This window comes from Hypanus sabinus, chromosome 15 (assembly GCF_030144855.1).
Source record: "Hypanus sabinus isolate sHypSab1 chromosome 15, sHypSab1.hap1, whole genome shotgun sequence".
Classification (NCBI taxonomy): domain Eukaryota; kingdom Metazoa; phylum Chordata; class Chondrichthyes; order Myliobatiformes; family Dasyatidae; genus Hypanus; species Hypanus sabinus.
Window position 1 is genome coordinate 82,430,890 of NC_082720.1, and position 18,050 is coordinate 82,448,939.

Genomic DNA, 18,050 nt, shown 5'->3' on the forward strand with positions numbered 1-18,050 from the left:
GCCAGTAAGACCAAGAAACTGATTTTAGGCTTCAGGAGAGGGAAACGAGAGGTCCATGAGCCAGTAATCATTGGAGGATCGGAGGAGGAGAGGGTCAGTAACTTGAAACTCCTGGGTGTCAGAAGACCTGTCCTGGACCCATCATATAAATATTATTGTGAAGAAACCACTTCTTCAGGAGTCTGGAGGTTTGGCATGTCAACAAAAACAGTGGCAAACCTCTGTGGATGTGTGGTCGAAAGTTTGCTGACTGGGTGCATTATGGCATGATATGGAAACACCTATGCCTTTGAGTGGAATATCCTACAAAAGGTAGTGGATTCAGTCCAGTACATCACCAGAAAACCTCTCCCAACCTTTGAGTACCCTTACATGAAACATTGCTGTAGAAAAAAGTAGCATCAGTCGTCAAAGATCCTCACCACCCAGGCCATGTTGTTCTCTTGTTGCTGCCATAAGGTAGAAGTTATAAGTGCTTCAGGACTCACACCATCAGATTCAAGAACAGATGCTACTACTCATCCATCAAGCTCTTAAATGGAAGGGGTTCAAGGCTACACTTATTTAAGGTCTCTGTTATATCGATGGATGTTATTTATTATTATTTATTGCTACTTATTCATACAGTATCTGCATTTACAGTTTGTTTGCAGTTTACAGTTTAAAGTTACTGATCAATAGATGTGCTCAGTATGCCCACAGAAAAATAATCTCAGGCTTGTATATGGTGACATGTATGTACTCTGATAAATTTTACTTAGTACTTTGGACATTCAAGATCTCATCCAGTGGACAAGATAACAAAAAATGCAATTTTGCTTGATGTTAACCAAGATGATATAGTCATATCTATGGACTGGGCTCAATTTTGTGGTGCCTTGCCTCCCTAATTTTACCTTTTAGTAACTAATTATCAAGTATATCATAGTTAACCTTCAGAGCATCACTTCTGTGGTTGTGGTATTCCTCAACAAGACATAACCCCTAAAGCAAATTAACTGCCGAATTCAAAAGAGGTAATATACTGTAATCTAGGATAACAAAATGCATATTGGAAATTAATGGTTTAAACTTAGCACTGAGTCGTGAATTCTTCAGTGTGTCAATATTAAAACCATCCCAGAATTGAAAGCATTTTATAAGACGAGATTTTTTTTTAATACTTTACTGCCTATTTTTGTTCATTTCTGAATAAAATTTCAAGAATTGCACTTCATTTTTATTGGCGGTGATAGGTGAAGGGAAGCAAATTAAGCCAATAAATACTGGAAGATAGATTAGTTTGTAGGAGTTACAGCTCTTACCCTTAGAATCTTGATGCTCTGGATTGACAGTTGACAGATATCTGTTTACTTACACATGCTAATATCCACATTTTGAATTTTTTTTTTCAAATTTTGCAGTCCTGTACCTTGGTAGCTTACAATCTCAAGTACAATGAGTTGCTTTAGATTCAGATGCAAAATGCAAATTAATTTTCTTGATAGCTGTAAATTAAGAGAATATTTTAAAATTTACAGTATATTTATATTTTACAATACAGAATAGGCCCTTCTAGTCTTTCAAGGTACGCCGACAGTAACTCTAGCCTAATCAAAACTTAACCCTAGGCAGATCATGAAACAATTTACAATGATCAATTAGCCTACTAACCAGTATTTCTTTGGGCTGTGTGAGGAAACAGAAGCATCAAAGAGGAAAACCGTGCATTCCACAGTACAAACTCTTTGTAGAGGACACTGGAATCGAATTCCAAACGCCAGTGCCCCAAGCTATGAAAGCGTTGTGTTAAGCACTACGTTACCATGATGCTCCAATTCTATGATGAAAGCTGTATATATTAATCAACTGTAAATAATACTTTGAGTTTGTACTTTCTGGTGATTATGTGCTTTGTTCATAGAATTGTTGGTGAAGGATGATGCTGTTTTAACATATGAGGAGCGTTTGATGGCTCTGACCCTGTACTCACTGGAGTTTAAAAGAAGCGTTTAATTGGAGTAAGGGGAATTTTGAGGCTATCAGGCAGGAAATTGGAGGCTTAAATTGGGAACAGATGTTCTCAGAGAAAAGTACGAAAGAAACGTGGCAAATGTTCAAGGGATATTTGTGTGGAGTTCTGCATAGCTATGTTCCAGTGAGACAGGGAAGTTATGGCAGGGTACAGGAACAGTGGTGTACAAAGGCTGTAATAAATCCAGTCAAGAAGAAATGAAAAGCTCACAGAAGGTTCAGAGAGCTAGGTAATATTAGAGATCTAGAGGATTATAAGGCTAACAGGAAGGAGCTTAAAAAGGAAATTAGGAGAGCCAGAAAGGGCCATGAGAAGACCTTGGCGGGCAGGATTAAGGAAAACCCCAAGGCATTCTACAAGTATGGGAAGAGCAAGAGGATAAGACGTTAAAGAATAGGACCTATCAAGTATGACAGTGGGAAAGTGTGTATGGAACTGGAGGAAATAGCAGAGGCACTTAATGAATACTTTACTTCAGTATTCCCTATGGAAAAGGATCTTGGTGATTGTAGTGATAACTTGCAGCAGACTGGAAAGCTTCAGCATGTAGATATTAAGAAAGAGGATGTGCTGGAGCTTTTAGAAAGCATCAAGATGGATAAGTTCAACCAACAATACACACAAAATGCTGGTGGAACACAGCAGGCCAGGCAGCATCTATAGTGAGAAGCGCTGTTGACGTTTCGGGCCGAGACCCTTCGTCAGGAAGTTGGGTAAGTTGCTGGGGCCGGCTTAGATGTACCCCAGTCTACTGTGGGAGGCGAGGGAGAAGATTGCTGAGCCTCTGGCGATGATCTTTAAATCATCGATGGGGACAGGAGAGGTCCTGGAGGATTGGAAGGTTGTGGATGTTGTTCCTTTATTCAAGAAAGGGAGCGGAGATAGCCCAGGAAATTATAGACCAGTTGATGGCGAGGATCCTGAGAGGCAGGATTTATGAACATTTGGAGAGGTATGATATGATTAGAAGTAGACAGCATGGGTTTGTCAAGGGCAGGTCGTGCCTTACGAGCCTGATTGGATTTTTTGAGAATGTGACTAAACACATTGATGAAGGCAGAGCAGTTGAGGTAGTGCATATAGATTTCAGCAAGGCATTTGATAAGGTACCCCATGCAAGGCTTATTGAGAAAGTAAGGAGGCATGGGATGCAAGGGGACATTGCTTTGTGGATCCAGAACTGGCTTTCCCACAGAAGGCAAAGAGTGGTTGTAGACGGGTCATATTCTGCATGGAGGTCAGTGACCAGTGGTGTGCCTCAGGGATCTGTTCTGGGACCCTTACTCTTTGTGATTTTTATAAATGACCTGGGTGAGGAAGTGAAGGAATGGGTTAGTAAGTTTGCTGATGACACAAAGGTTGGGGTGTTGTGGATAGTGTGGAGGACTGTCAGAGGTTACAGTGGGACATTGAAAGGATGCAAAACAGGGCTGGGAAGTGGCAGATGGAGTTCAACCCAGATTAGTGTAAAGTGGTTCATTTTGGTAGAAACCACTTGTACGATAAATGTGATATCTCAATCTACCTCATTATGGACCTTGCATCTTATTTGTGTACCTGTACAGCACTTTCTCTGTAACTGTAACATTCTATTCTTCATTCTGTTATTTTTTTCCACTTTGTACTACCTCAATGTACTTTATATTAGGAATGATCTGTTGGGATTGCATGCAAAACGAAGATTTTCATTGTCTCTCAATGCAAGTGACAAGAATAAACCAATTATCAGGTTAATTGAAAAAAGCTCTCATAGACCTGTCAAGCTACAAATCATATTTACAAATTGTATCGCAGGGACTACATGCCGGAAAACCCCAGTACAATCCTGAATACATCCTGCCTCACTGGTAGGACAGAATCACCAGAGGTAGAGGCACAGCGTACTGGCAGTGGGAATAGGCCAACCAATGTCCAGTATTGTCTCAATATCTCGTGAGTCTTAGATACTTCAGGACACGCATGAGCAAAGAAGCCTCTTCCTGATTGCTATTTGCCATCATTTCACAGATGACGAATCAATGTTGAAGAAACTTGAAAGAAGCATTAAAAGTGGTAAGATCAGAAAATATGCTCTGGCTGGAGTACTTTGTCTGTCAACAAGGATGGCTCACTTGCATCAGCACTGATTGAAGAGCTGATTTGTGAAAAGCTTAGTTATTGTATTGTGTCTGTACACTTAGTGAGTAATCCAATTGGATGTCCCCCTTATCAATCCGGAGGTTGCATTTTTCCAAGTTAGCATTAATAACAGTTTCTGAAAACATCTTAAAGAACAAAGTCTTGTCATTACACTAATGACAGCTACCATTGTCTTGTAAGGGCCTAGAATTGTGCTAAATGGCTTGATCTTAGAAGAGATCTAAAACCTCATACTGGACTTAGATGAACTTGTGTGTATTGTTACATACCCCGTAACTGGGTCACTTACCAGCAAAGATAGAGAGGTCCATTGAAGTCTGATGGAACTGTTCTTAACAGTATTTATTGATAAAAATACACAAAAATAATATCAATGCAAACATACAGATAATATACTTCGTCAATACTAAATCTAAAAGAGCGGGTATAATAATAATCAATAAGAAATAGCTCTATCGTTGTCTAGGGGATAATGTATTGTCCGATGGAAATATAAAAGTCACTTTAGTTCATTCAGGCTGCAGCCTTTGGTTGGAGTCAAGAGGGACAGATGTTTTAAACTTGCCAGCTTTTCCTTTTTATGATGTCGATCCTTCGAGAGTTCCGTTTTTGTAGTCGGTCCTTTTAGCTAAGCTGTTCCGTGGAAGCCCGCCAATTCCTAGGCCAAGGAAAAGGACGCTCGCGAGCCCCACTGGCTGTTGCTATTAAACGCTGTCACGGGATTTCTAGCGTTTCTCCTGGTGCGTCTAAAGGGGTTGTTCCCTAGACCTTCTTTTATCCTTACTCACGGGGTCTCAGATGTCAATCAGATTGGAATGATGCCATCCCTCAACCAGCCCCCTCTGTTCATTGCCTGCGGGCTTCAATGAATAGTACAGTACTCAATACACAATTCCGTCTCCAAGAGATAATGGCCGTTATCCGTGGCTTTGTCTCTCAGAGGCCCAGGACACATTCCAAACCTTGAGGAATCTGCATGTCTCTCTCTCATTTCCTGGGTCCCAAACCCGAATTAATAGCGATCTTGCGATTCTCAAAAAGGAGGGGGCTACTTTGTACCCTTTGGCCCCTCAGAGTTGGGGCACAGTCGTAACAGTGTAGTGTCCTGATTTAGAACGACCCTTGCCTTGGATTACTAGGTAGCAATGTGTTTCTGGAGTCCTGTATAAGAACTTAAGTGTTTTGTGTCATTCTTCACTGTGGAAAACACTAGCAGTATGCCAGGAATTCAAGAGTGTGAGAGGCAGAAGTGAGTGTAGGTACTGTTACTAATGAAATGATGCTTGTCACCTAGGCCAGATGGAGGCCAACGTTCTGAAAGAGGTTGCTGAAGAGCTGTGGAAGCCTGAGTAGTTTTCTTTCAAGAATCACTAGATTGTGGAATTATTATGGTGGACTAGAAAATTGCAATTGTCACTCCACTCTTTAAGAAGGGAGGGAGTCAGAAGAGAGGAAATTATAGGCCGGTTAGCCTGACTTCAGTGGTTGGGAAGGTGTTGGAGTCCATTATTCAGGCTGAGGTTTCAAAGTACTTGGAGGCACATGATAAAATAGGCCAAAGAGAGCATGTTTTCCTAAAGAGGAAATCTTGTCTGACAAACTGTTGGAATTCTTTCAGGAAATAACAGGCAGGATAGACAAAGGAGAGTCAGTGGATGTTTTTGGAGTTTTAGAAGGGCTTTGACAAGGTGCAACTTATGAGGCTGCTAAACAAAATAAGAGTGAGTAGTATTACATGAAACATACTAGCATGAATAGATCTTTGGCTGACAGGAAAGAGGCAAAGAGTGGGAATATAGGGGCCTTTTCTGTTTGGTTGCCAGTGACTAGTGGTGTTCTGTGGGGGTTGTTGTTATGACCTTTTCTTTTCATGTTATTCGTTATTAATTTGGATGATGGAAATGATGGGTTTGTGGATGATATGAAGATAGGTGTTTGATTGGCAGGTAGCTCTAAGGAATCAGAGTCTGCAGAAGGAATTGGACAGATTGAGAGAATGGGCAAAGAAGTGGCAGATGGAGTATAGTGCAGGGGAAGTGTATGATCATACACTTTGGTGGAAGGAATAAAGGTGTAGACAATTTTCTAAATGGGGAGGAAAGTCAGAAGGGACTTGGGAGTGGCTCTGAATTTTCCAGAGCGTGTCGTTGCCGTTGTAGCTAGGTCAAGGTAGATAATGAGTTTTGTGCTTAGTTTCAGGTTCTTTGAATCTTTTTATAGTTGGTCAAAAGGTGTACAGGTGAACTGAAGATGGTGGTGCCGTAAATCTGATTGTTATTTTCTGTATTTGCTGAGAGGTGGTTCCTGGAAGATGGGAAGTGCTGCATATTCTTCAGGGCACCATACAAGTTTTTCAAGGCCTTGTACAGTCTATTTTTATATTAGCATATTAATAGATATGAATGGTATGTCCAAAAATTGGTTCTGATTATTGGATATTTACGAATTTACAAGAAACAGATTTGATTTACACATTCTACACATCTCTCCTAAGCACCTCAAAGTCAAACGCAAGTTTAATTTGTATGTTGTTTGCTTCATGCAGACAACAGAAATGTTTCCATTAGATAGTCACTGGAAAAATTTTTAGACTCCATATGAAGAATGCACAGAAATAAACTGCATGCATATATTTTGTAAAATATCCTTATCTAAAATGGACAACTTCTTGGTTAAGACTATTAAGTCTTAAATACTTTTCTCTTTCGATGCTACTTTATAATTTTACATTCTATGTGCATTCAGAGATCATTGTGACTTATGGAAAATGCATAAATCTACCTCCTTAATAAAATTTGAGCTAATATATATTGGGGAAGGAGGGACTTAAAAACTGGTAACAGTAATTGAAGATATACATTTGGATTAATGCTAAATTTATTGTTTTTAAAACGTGCCGCAAAATTGTGATTTTTATGTGCACTTTAAAAATATACAATTTCATTTAGTTACTAAATTTCAAAAATAATCAAAGAAACAAAAGTGTAATGGAATTTAATTACTCTGTGTCTATCACACTAAACCTTGAAATTACTATGGAGGAATTATGACTAATATTGTTAGAATAGCACAGTTCATCCTGATTTAAGAAACGTTTAATAATTGGCTAAATTTCAAACGAGAAATTCCGCAGATGCTGGAAATCCAAGGAGAACACAAAATGCTGGAGGAACGCAGCAGGCTAAATTTGTCAGGTTGTGACAGTACAAGGTCCTTGATTCTAAATTGTAAGCTAGTAAATTTTCTTTTGAAATAGTGCACTTGTCTTCATGAGCCTTTTTCTTGCTTACAATCATGCACTTGGAATTTTTTGAATATTTTCATAATTATGCTGTGTGTAGCATCTTTATTTTAAAATCACATGAAGCAGCCCTGTCATGAGAGTGCAGATTCAAAATGTGATGATAGTTATTAAGGACAAGGCATATGTATGCTAATGACTTCATTACTATCAGCTTTCCAAAATTATTCTCTCTATTGCCAGCATACTCCAAGGTAAAAAGGTTTTGAAGCTGAATAGAAGAAGGGAGGAATTGTCCTTTGTAATTTTGATTTGAATTGGTTCACAATGGAGGATATCAAAAACTTGGGCTGGGTTTTGGTGTCTGGTGATGTGAGCAAGATTTCCCCTCTCTACCATTGCCAAGAACATTACTAATATCTTCTTTATTATTATGTACAAGTTTCAAAGTATCGCGGGTAGTGTGGAGTGACAGATTTTCTTCCTAATCCCCTGCCACTTTCTAGGCGACAACCCGCAAACCTTCAGAATACAAAATTAAAGGCCCCAAGCAATTATTAGATTTTGGCATGTGGGAGCTTTCTACTCTTAAGGAACTTTTGCTATCTTGAAATCTTTTGTGCCATCTAATTTGCTACAATCTCATTTAGCATTGTTGTTTACATACATTAACTGCTGATCAAAATAAGTCCTGTCCTCCAGAAACTCATATCTAAAAGGAGATTTCTCTTCCAAGATCTGTGTACCACAAGCAACATACACGAGTATTGTCATTGACAATTCCAGCCCATCTCTCAGAATAGGAACCAAACCCATCATGTTTAACTCATAAACAAAGATGTTGCAGATGCTGGAAATCCAGAGTAACAGATACAAAATGCTGGAGAAACTCAGCAAGTCAGGCAGCATCCAGGAAAAGGAACAAACAGTCGATTTTTCGGGCTCTTTCAGTCCTGATGAAGGGTCTCAGCCAGAAATGTCGACTGTTTATTCCTTTTCATAGATGCTTCCTGACCTGCTGAGCTCCTCCAGAATTTTGTATATTTAGCTCTTAATAGTTGTGTTCTTTGGGCTGTATGAATATACAGCCATTTAAGACTATGATATTATCTAGTCATGTTGATCTATTGGATTCTGATGTTTTTGTTCTGAAGTTTTTCAGAAGCGTTACAAGAATGTTGAAATAAGGGAAGGAAGATGAACAGAGAGAGAAAGAGATGAAGAATCACAAATACAGAGACTGAACCAGTCTGCTGTGGTCCTTTGATGCCCAACTGCTGATAATAGACATTCCATTCAAAATCCATTGCTTGAATCAATCAATAAGATAGCCACTATTCAAGTAATGTAATATCTACCACTGAAACTAAGAAGCTTCCAGAAAAATGTGGTGGAACTGTAACCATTAGAAAACTCTCACACACTCTCTCTCTCACAAACACTCTCTCTCACACTCACACTCTCACACACACACGTATTTCTTTTGTGTATGTGTGTGTGTAATTTATATATATATAAATTATGTAATTCTATAAAAATACAAACAAGCCTAAGTTAACCTACAATGAAGGTAACAATTACACAGTCCAATCCAACATTCCCACCACCCCCCCGCCACCACTCCAACCAAGCCTTTAATTCCGAATCACACATTTAGACCAGAAGACATAGGAGAAGAATTAGATCTTTTGGCCCATTGAGTGTGCTCTGCCATTCAAACATGGCTGATCCTTCCTTCCCCTTCTCAGCCCCACTCCCCAGCCCTCTCCCCATGACTTTTGATGCCATGTCCCACCAAGAACCTGTCAATCTCTGCCTTGGATACCTGGCATCCACAGCTGCCTGTGGTAACAAATTCCACAAATATACCACCCTCTGACTAAAGAAATTTCAACACATGTCTATTTTAAAAGGATGCTCCTCCATCCTGAGGCTGTGCCCTCTTGTCCTAGACTCACTCATCCACAGAAACATTCTTTTCACATCTACTCTATCTAGGTCTTTCAACATTTGAAAGGTTTCAATGAGATCCACCCCCCCCCCCCACCCCATCCTTCGAAACTCCAGTGAGTACAGACCCAGAGTCATTAAACATTCCTCATCTAATAACCTTTTAATTCTGGGAATCATTCTCGTGAGCCTCCTCTGAACCCTCTCCAATGCCAGCAGATCTTTTCTTCGATGAGTCCAAAGCTGTTCACAATACTCAAGATGGGTCTTTACCAGTGCCTTATAAAGCCTCAGCATCACATCCCTACTCTTCTACTCTAGACCTCTTGAAATGAATGCTAGCATTGCATTTGCCTTCCTCACCACCAACTCAACCTGCATGTTAACCTTTAGGGTGTTCTGAACAGGGACTCCGAAGTCCCTTTGCATCTCAGATTTTTGGTTTTGCTCCCCGTTTAGAAAATAGTCTGCACATTTATTTCTACTACCAAAGTGCATGACCATGCATTTTCCAACATTGTATTTCATTTGCCACTCTCTTGCTCATTTTCCTAATCTTCTGCAGCCTTCTGCAGCCTTCCTGTTTCCTCAACACTACCTGCCCCTCGACCAATCTTCATATCATCTGCAAACTTGGCAACAAAGCCAGCTATTCCATCATCTAAATCATTGATATACACCATAAACCATAAAAAGAAGCGTTTCCAACACCGACCCCTGTGGAACACCTCTAGTCACTAGCCAATGCTCTAACCATACCAGTAACTTTCCTGTAATGCCATGGGTTCTTAACTTCATAAGCATTCTCATGTGCGGCACCTTGTAAAAGGCCTTCTGAAAGTCCAAGTATACAACATCCACTGCACCCCTTTATTTATCCTATGTGCAATCTCAAAGAACTCCCAACAGGTTCGTCAGGCAAGATTTTCCCTTAAGGAAACTATGCTGACTTTGTCCTATCCTGTGTCACCAAATACTCCTTAACCTCATCTTTATCAATTGACTCCAGCATCTTCCCAACCACTGAGGTCAGGAAAACTGCTTTATAATTTCCTTTCTGCTGCCTTCCTCTTTTCTTAAAGAGTGAAGTGACATTTGCAATTTTCCAGTCCTCTGGGGCAATGCCAGAGTCCAATGATTTTTGAAAGATCATTACTGATGCCTCTACCACTACCTTTCAGAACTCTTGTCTGCAGTTCATCTGGTCTGGGTGACTTAAGTACCCTTAGGTCTTTCAGCTTTTTAGGCATCTTCTCTTTTGTAACAGAAACTGCACTCACATCTATTCCCTCACAACCTTCAATATCTGGCACACTGCTAATGTCTTCTACAGTGAAGACTAACACAAAATACTAATTTAGTTCATCTGTCATTTCCTTGTCACCCATTATTATTTCTCTTGCTTAATTTTCTAGTGGTCCTATATCCACTCTCATTTCCTTTATTTTTTACATACTTGAAAAAGCTGTTAATATCCATTTTGACATTGTTTGCTAGCTTGCTTTCATATTTCATATTTTTCCTCCTAATGATTCTTTTAGTTGCTCTGTGTAGGTTTTAAAAGCTTCCCAATCCTCCAACTTCCCGTTGTTTGCTTTGTTGTATGCCCACTCTTTTGTTTTTATATTAGCTTTGACTTCCCTTGTCAGCCATGATTGTACTATATTGCCATTTGAGTATTTATTTGTTTTTGGAATACATCTATCCTGTATCTTTCTCATTTAGAATCATTAAACCTGAATATTCATAGGCAGAAGAACTTGTTATTCCTATGTTAAGTATAAAATATTCAAAAATGCACCAAAGCCATGGAAGTATTGAAAGATATTCATGGGATTATGCCATTGCTGGTAGGTTGTTTTCATGAGTAGGTACACTTATGTGAGTTTGAACTGCTCTGTGCATCATTTCTCTTGTACAAGTAAAAAAGATGTAAAAGATGTAAATGATGACAAGACATATCAGGACAAATATTATGACTTGCAAAATTGAGTAGCCCCTGCAGCCCCTGCTTCTGATTTAATTGGATCCAGTCAAAGAAATTCCATCAAACAGATTAATGTATTTCAGCTGTCTCTTTACGGGTATGATCAGCCACCTTCAGACCCATCAGGTATGTAAGTATAACACTTCTTGCCTACATAACTTCACGTGCCCCCCCCCCCACCCCACCAACAATTGCTAAGAGATCTAAAACCATATGGTTTTGAAGATCTATCGTACACACGGTGACTACTTCTGTTACTTTTTCCAAGACACCAACAGTGTCATTGCCTACTCTTTCAAATGCTGCATTAGCATTTTTGATTTATATTTATTGTGACACCATAAAATGGGAATATAATTCATGCAAGATGAGCTCCTGAATGTCTCGTTTTCTTCCAGACTTGGGATGTAAAGATAGAGTCTGTGTATATGTGATAAGCAGGAAAGACATAACCCAAATAACAAGATCCTAACCAACTACATGGAAGAGAGATATAAGCCCCATTTCTGCAACCAGAGTATGTATTATTCAATGAACTTAGACCAGTTCTTATTGTTTGTTGGGAACCTTACTGAACTGTCATTTTTTCTGATGGATATTGTCAATAAAAATTCCAGAGTCATTACCCCATTTAGGGCAACATAAAGTATAATTCCATAAACTCTGCCCTATTGGAATGGCACTTTCTGAACTCAAGTAAAATGTAGCTTTATAGTAAACACATGAAAATAGTTAAAGTTTTGTCATGAACATTAAATGCAAATATGGAGTGATCCCAGGATAAAACATGAGTAGGGTATGATTTGATTTCCTAAATCATGCTGATTTTATAACTGATGTAGTTTAAGGTGGTTCGTGGGAAGCATGATCATTGTATATTTGTCTCCCCTGACAGTAATGAAGCATGGACACAATGTCAGTGTCACTATTGCTAGATTGTGGTAATGAATTTTGCTACAGAACAGGGTGCACGCTTGTTCTGGTTCTACAGGAATTCCTAGCATTGGTGAATATTTTGAAGTGTGTTGTATATATTGACATACACAAAAACTAGAGGCATTAACAGCATCAGCAAATTCATGTGATACTTGCAAGTATACATTATGAGTCATTTCAATTAGCACATTATGAATAGGGAACAATAACTAATATTAGAATAAACATCATAATGTCTAGTAGTTATTGACTCTAGTTGAAGTGTTCTGGCTGGTTAGTGATTTGCTCACCATAACCCTGAAGCTGAGGCACAGTCAGAGGTTACTAGCATATTAATTTCAGTCCTTGTTGCCCCGTCTTGTACCAATTTAGCTTGCTTACAGTATTCACTATGTATCCAGTTACTTTTTTTTGACGGATTTAAAGGATGCAATTGATACAGTCAATTCAATTCAGTTATACCTTCTACTCTCACCACCGAATTGATAATTAACTGCACTTGATAAGAACCTTCCCTTTGAGCTCCCAGTGGTTATTTGTAGTCTGTGGTTTCTTAATCAGGACTCACTCACCGGAATTCAGGGTACGTCCTTCTGTTCAATCAGTCTAAGTGGCAGAAACCTGTTAAGAGGCAGACAGTAGCTTGGATTAATTTCACATATTAGATCACTAAACTGTCTGCCATAATGTGTATATCACCCTCTGAGATCAAGAGCTTCCGGTAGTGACATAGGACTCACTGTGACTATTTTGAATGGATTTAATTTAATTTTCATTTTTGGGGTTGCTCTGATGCTACATAAGATCATAGGAAGAGCTATAGGCCATGGTACACCTTCCTCATGATACTTTGCTGTCGTTTGATGATTCCATTCATTTGTTTGACTTGCTCTGATGATTGTGAATGCTTTGTACAATGAAAAGACCATTCAATGTTCATTAGTCAATATAATTGTGGGCAAACACTCCCAGTGGAATGTGTTACTTAGCCCAAGTTGATGTGACATGGCAATTCTCATCTAGGAGTATAGCCCTTGATCAGAATTTTTACTGTGTGTGTGGCAGTGGCTTTTTTGGCTGGATTTGCTTCCATCTATCTTGAAAACTGTCCATTATTACCAGTATGTCTGCCCACCCTTGATACTTGGTAAAGTAATATAGTCCACTTGTAAGTGTACAAATGGACCAGATGGGGCAAGAGCATTTAAATGTGGTAGCTGCTCCACTGCTCCATGATCTAGTTGTTCTTGCTTTATTTATTTTACACCTTCCTGTGCTGCCTCTTTTGTAATTTCACCTGTGAATGCATTTCCATGGTGTTCCATTATAGTTGCTTTGGAGTGGCTTTTACATTTTAATACAGCAGCTTCTGATGGCAGTTGCATGATATTCATGAGCTTTTATACTAGTTGACCATTGTTGATTGGGGTTCCTACACCTGTAAGAAATCTCCTTTGTCTCCATAATTTCCAAAATCATGAACACTCCAAAAGCATAATGAGAATCAGTGTGGATATCAGCTGATCTTCCTTCTGATATTTTACAGGCTTCAATCAGAGCTTTCAATTCTGCCTGCTGTTCAGTGCTACCAGGAGTCATGCTTCCTGATACCAGCACTTCTGTTTCAGAAACAATGGCCTATCCAGCCATTCAAATTACTCCCTTAATTGTTGAGAAGCCATTGGTGTACAGAATCAGAACTGAATTCAATAGAGTTGTTTCTTCGTAATAATTTTCATCTTCATGGCATGTTATTACTCTTGCATAATCGTGGTCATAATAAGACATAGGAGCAGAATTAGGCTATCTGGCCCATTGAGTCTGCTGCCCCATTTAATCATGGCTGATCCTTTTTTTATTTCTCCTCCTCAACCTCAGTTCCCAGCCTTTTCCCCATAACCTTTGATACCATGTCCAATCAAGAATCTATTGATCTCTGCCTTAAGTACACCCAATGACCTGGCCTTCAGAGTTGTATGTGGTAAACAATTCCACAAATTCACCACCCTTTGGCTAAAGAAATTTCTTTGTATCTCTGTTTTGAAAGGTCGCCCCTCTATCCTGCGTCTGTGTCCTCTTGTCCTAGCCTGTCCCACCATGGGAAACATCCTTTCCACATCTACTCTGTTCAGGTCTTTCAACATTAGAAAGGTTTTAATGAGATCTCCCCTCATCATGGTCTAACATCTCTATAGACTTTTGTTTTAAAAGTATAATAAATGTAAACCTAGGCTTAAGAGATGAATTCAGTGAGAAATTGTTCCGACAAAATATCATGATCTGTTGAAGGTGGTGTTATTTTCTTCTGTATGTTATTGTATTACTATAGCTAGGAAGGTATAATTTTCTATTTTGTTTTACCTATCCTGTGTAATAATAATTATAAGTACCAAGAAAGCAAAGTACATTTTAAAATAGTTACATTAACATGCAGTGGACTTCATAAACTGAAAATATATTTGCTAAAATGTTTTTCAGTAAATTGATCGTGTGAATGGCACAAAAAGAAAAAGTAAAATTGGTATTCAAATCCATATTTTGACATATTTGCAATACAGTCGTCGGGCTGGAATATACTGTTTAAAGTACAATGTCTTTCAAAGTGTTTATCTATTTTTGAATGACTAGATGGTGCAAACTGCAGACTGAGTTAAAATACTGTAACATTTTATCAAATAGTTGGAAGCTCTCTACCTACTAAGTATTCTAATTAAAGTATGTTTTTTTTCTCAACTCATCTCCCAGGGAGTTGCACATTCACACTCTATCATTCCATGATAGATCAAGGTTGACACTAATGTAGTAATCCTACTTAAATAGGTAGGGAAGGAAATAGGAAAGTCATTGTATCAAGTGATTTTTGTAACAGATTTTTATCACTTTTGGGGATCATGGAGGTCAATAGAATTTTGTGTGCTCCTAACTAGCTTTTTTTTAATTGTTTGAGTTTAATCATGGATGCTAGTATTATGGCCAGAATTGCTGGATAAAGTAGGATTAATTTTAGGTTCATGGTATAAACAAAACCATTATTTCACACATTTGAGGAATACTGTTCCTCAATTTGGTTATTTTGTTATTTGTAGAGTGAGCTATTTCTTGAGATTTAGCTGTTAATATTTGCAATGCTCACTATTGGCATAACTTAAACTTGTATTTTTTTCATGTAGTGTTTGCCATATGCCAATGCTGTTGTTCTCACACCCAAGCCAGGTTTTTCCTGTTGGTTCCACCCAATTAACAACAATAAATTAGACTTGAATGGATTAGAACAAAGGGCAGAAACAGTTATGTTAAACTTTAGTTTTGTGTTATATACTATTTCCTGTGAGTAAGAAATTCTGGTGGTACAGCTCTTATCGTGAATAAAAGCATAGATGTAACTCTGCACTCTAACTTTGATGCTGCCAACCATGTATATTCAGAAACGGTCAGCTGTGAAACAGTGGAGAATTTGCAGTCACCGAGAATTGCTGCTGATCTCCAAACAGAGTTTGTACTTGGGTAGCACGTTCCCCTGCCCTTCCCCCTTCACTTTCCCCCTGGGCAACAACACCCTTCCCTCCAACCAGCAAAAGTTAAAACTTGAAAATTAAGCCAACCTGATTACTAGAAGCAAGACCCTTGCAGCTGTCATGGAGTCATTTGGTGGAGTGAAGGTTTGGTAGTAGTGGGACAAAATTCAGATATTGGTAAGTGGCAGAACAGATTTCATCTATATTTTTATTGGATTTTGAAGTGTTTTAGGACATTATGATAATAAAGTGAAAAGTGCTGTTTAAAGCAAATCTTCTCTTGCAAAAAGGTGTCCAAAATTGCCCTGCAAACCAGAAGCTGGAAAAATGTTTTGAAGGTAGAAATTACAAAAGGAAGAAGGGAACACTGAGGGAGATTTAGAAAGAGACAGTAGTGTACTGGCTGAAAGAGGAAACTGTGAAAATGCAGCATCCAAGATAAATTTGCCAGAGGAAAGGATGTGCTTGTCATTATGTTTGGAATAGGTGAGGCAATAGAGAGCATAAATGTTATGAGGATAAGCTCAATGCAAAATGTTTTGAATGTTATACATCAGTTATACAGCTCAATAACATCATAAAATGTGATTGAGATTTCATAAGTGCTTCGCACAATTTAAAATAGTATTTACATGCACCAGATGTACCTTTTCAGGAAGCACAAGAGGACACATATGGTTGATGTAAATGCAATGCCCATTTGGCACTTTCTCCTAAATGAGTAATTAACCTAGTGTGGATTTTCTCAGCAGGGTGAAACTGAATGTGTGCTATTTTAAAGAAGTAGTCATGTGCTTGCAGATTTCTTAGGCATTATTTAAGAAAAATGTGCTGAAGCATAGCTGAATATTGTGGACCAAGTTTGGATAACTTTGAAACAAAACCAAAAAATGCTGGAAATACTCAGCAGGTTAAGTTGCATATGTGGGAAGAGAAATGGAATCAGCATTTCAGGCCAGAGACTCTTCATCAGAACAGAAAGGTGACAAAAGATGCTCCCGATGTGCAAAATGCATCTAATTATAAAGAGGGGAATTAAGGTGGCAGGCAACATGAGGCTTAGGGATGTCATTGCAGACTCAGTGCAAGTGTTTAGCAAAGAGATCACTCAGTCTGCATTCAAGGTGATCAGCTAGCTTTTATTTGTCATAGGAACATAAATTTTTCTAGCAGGACTCAAGTAACATGAAGAATAAGAGGAAAAGGACAAAGATCAAGGCTTGTTGGCTGGGAACAATGCAAGAGCAGGGCCAGAATGGCTTGGATAACAGTGTTCTGCGAGCCAGGGTCTTATGTTAAATTGTTGGAGAATCTGAAGACTAAAATTATCAAAATCACTGACCACAGAGATCACCTTTAAGCCATGCATCTGCACATAGAATTTTTCAGCCTTGTGACATAATTACTGACCGAATTACTTTGTTTTTGAATCAACAGCAGTTGATGATCTCTAATTTTGTTCACTGGTATATACAGAAGGTCATTAATGTTCTCTACTCAAGGGGAGAGTAACTTATTGCCCCTGGACATTAATATTTGTTTTAAGTAGACGGGTTTGCGTGTTTCTCAATGGTAAAGCATTTAGGGTGTTTCAGCCTCCTCATGATCTAGAAGATCATGAACACTAAGGTAATTATTTCCTGAAAGTAATGTATTGTTTTATGATCTCCAATAGAGGTTCTAATGATAACGTCATGCATCCATGAAGCTCCTGATTCTTTCAATTTGTAGCTGCTGTTATACTGCTAACCTGTGGACAGGGAGGTTTTCAGTAGCCATAGGGTTATATTGAAAGTTTAAAATATTTTTATTGGGGTCCTCAAGATAAGTATCTGCTATCTGGGTAGCTTAGGAAGTGATCTTCTGGAGAGAGGACGTAATTCTTCATCAACATATGTTCTTTGTAATCTGTCTTTCATGAAGGAAGTATCTTGCCCTCTGTGCAGATATAATGAAGGGGAGAAAGGCAGTTGATGGTGTCAAAGAGAGAACTCTGCCAAATTAACAATGGTCCCCACTTCAAGTTCAGATTTATTGTCTTCTAACTGTACATATACACAACCAAATGAAACAATGTACCTCCTGACCACTGTTTATCCACACAACATATATCACATACCGCACATAAACCATAAGCACTATTCTATAAAAAACAATAGAGTATAGTTCCATGCATGTAGTAAAGAGCAGCACAGGTAAACAGTAAACTGTCCAGTAAAATGCTCACTGTGCAGAAACGAGACCCTGGTGGCATGGTATGCATTAGTC

At 38.7% G+C, this 18,050-nt stretch overlaps 1 protein-coding gene across 9 annotated transcripts in view; it reads left to right on the plus strand.

The window, feature by feature from the left end:
- Nucleotides 1-18,050, plus strand: part of LOC132405637 (rap guanine nucleotide exchange factor 6-like) — a 407,378-nt gene that overhangs the window by 253,530 nt on the left and 135,798 nt on the right. Inside the window, exon 1 of one of the 9 annotated variants that reach the window (XM_059990609.1) lies at nt 11,729-11,848. The exons of the other annotated variants lie outside the window; for them this stretch is intronic. The gene's annotated coding sequence lies outside the window, so the exon portion shown is untranslated. Of the gene's footprint in view, nt 1-11,728; nt 11,849-18,050 lie in introns of those variants that run through there. 9 annotated transcript variants of the gene reach the window in all.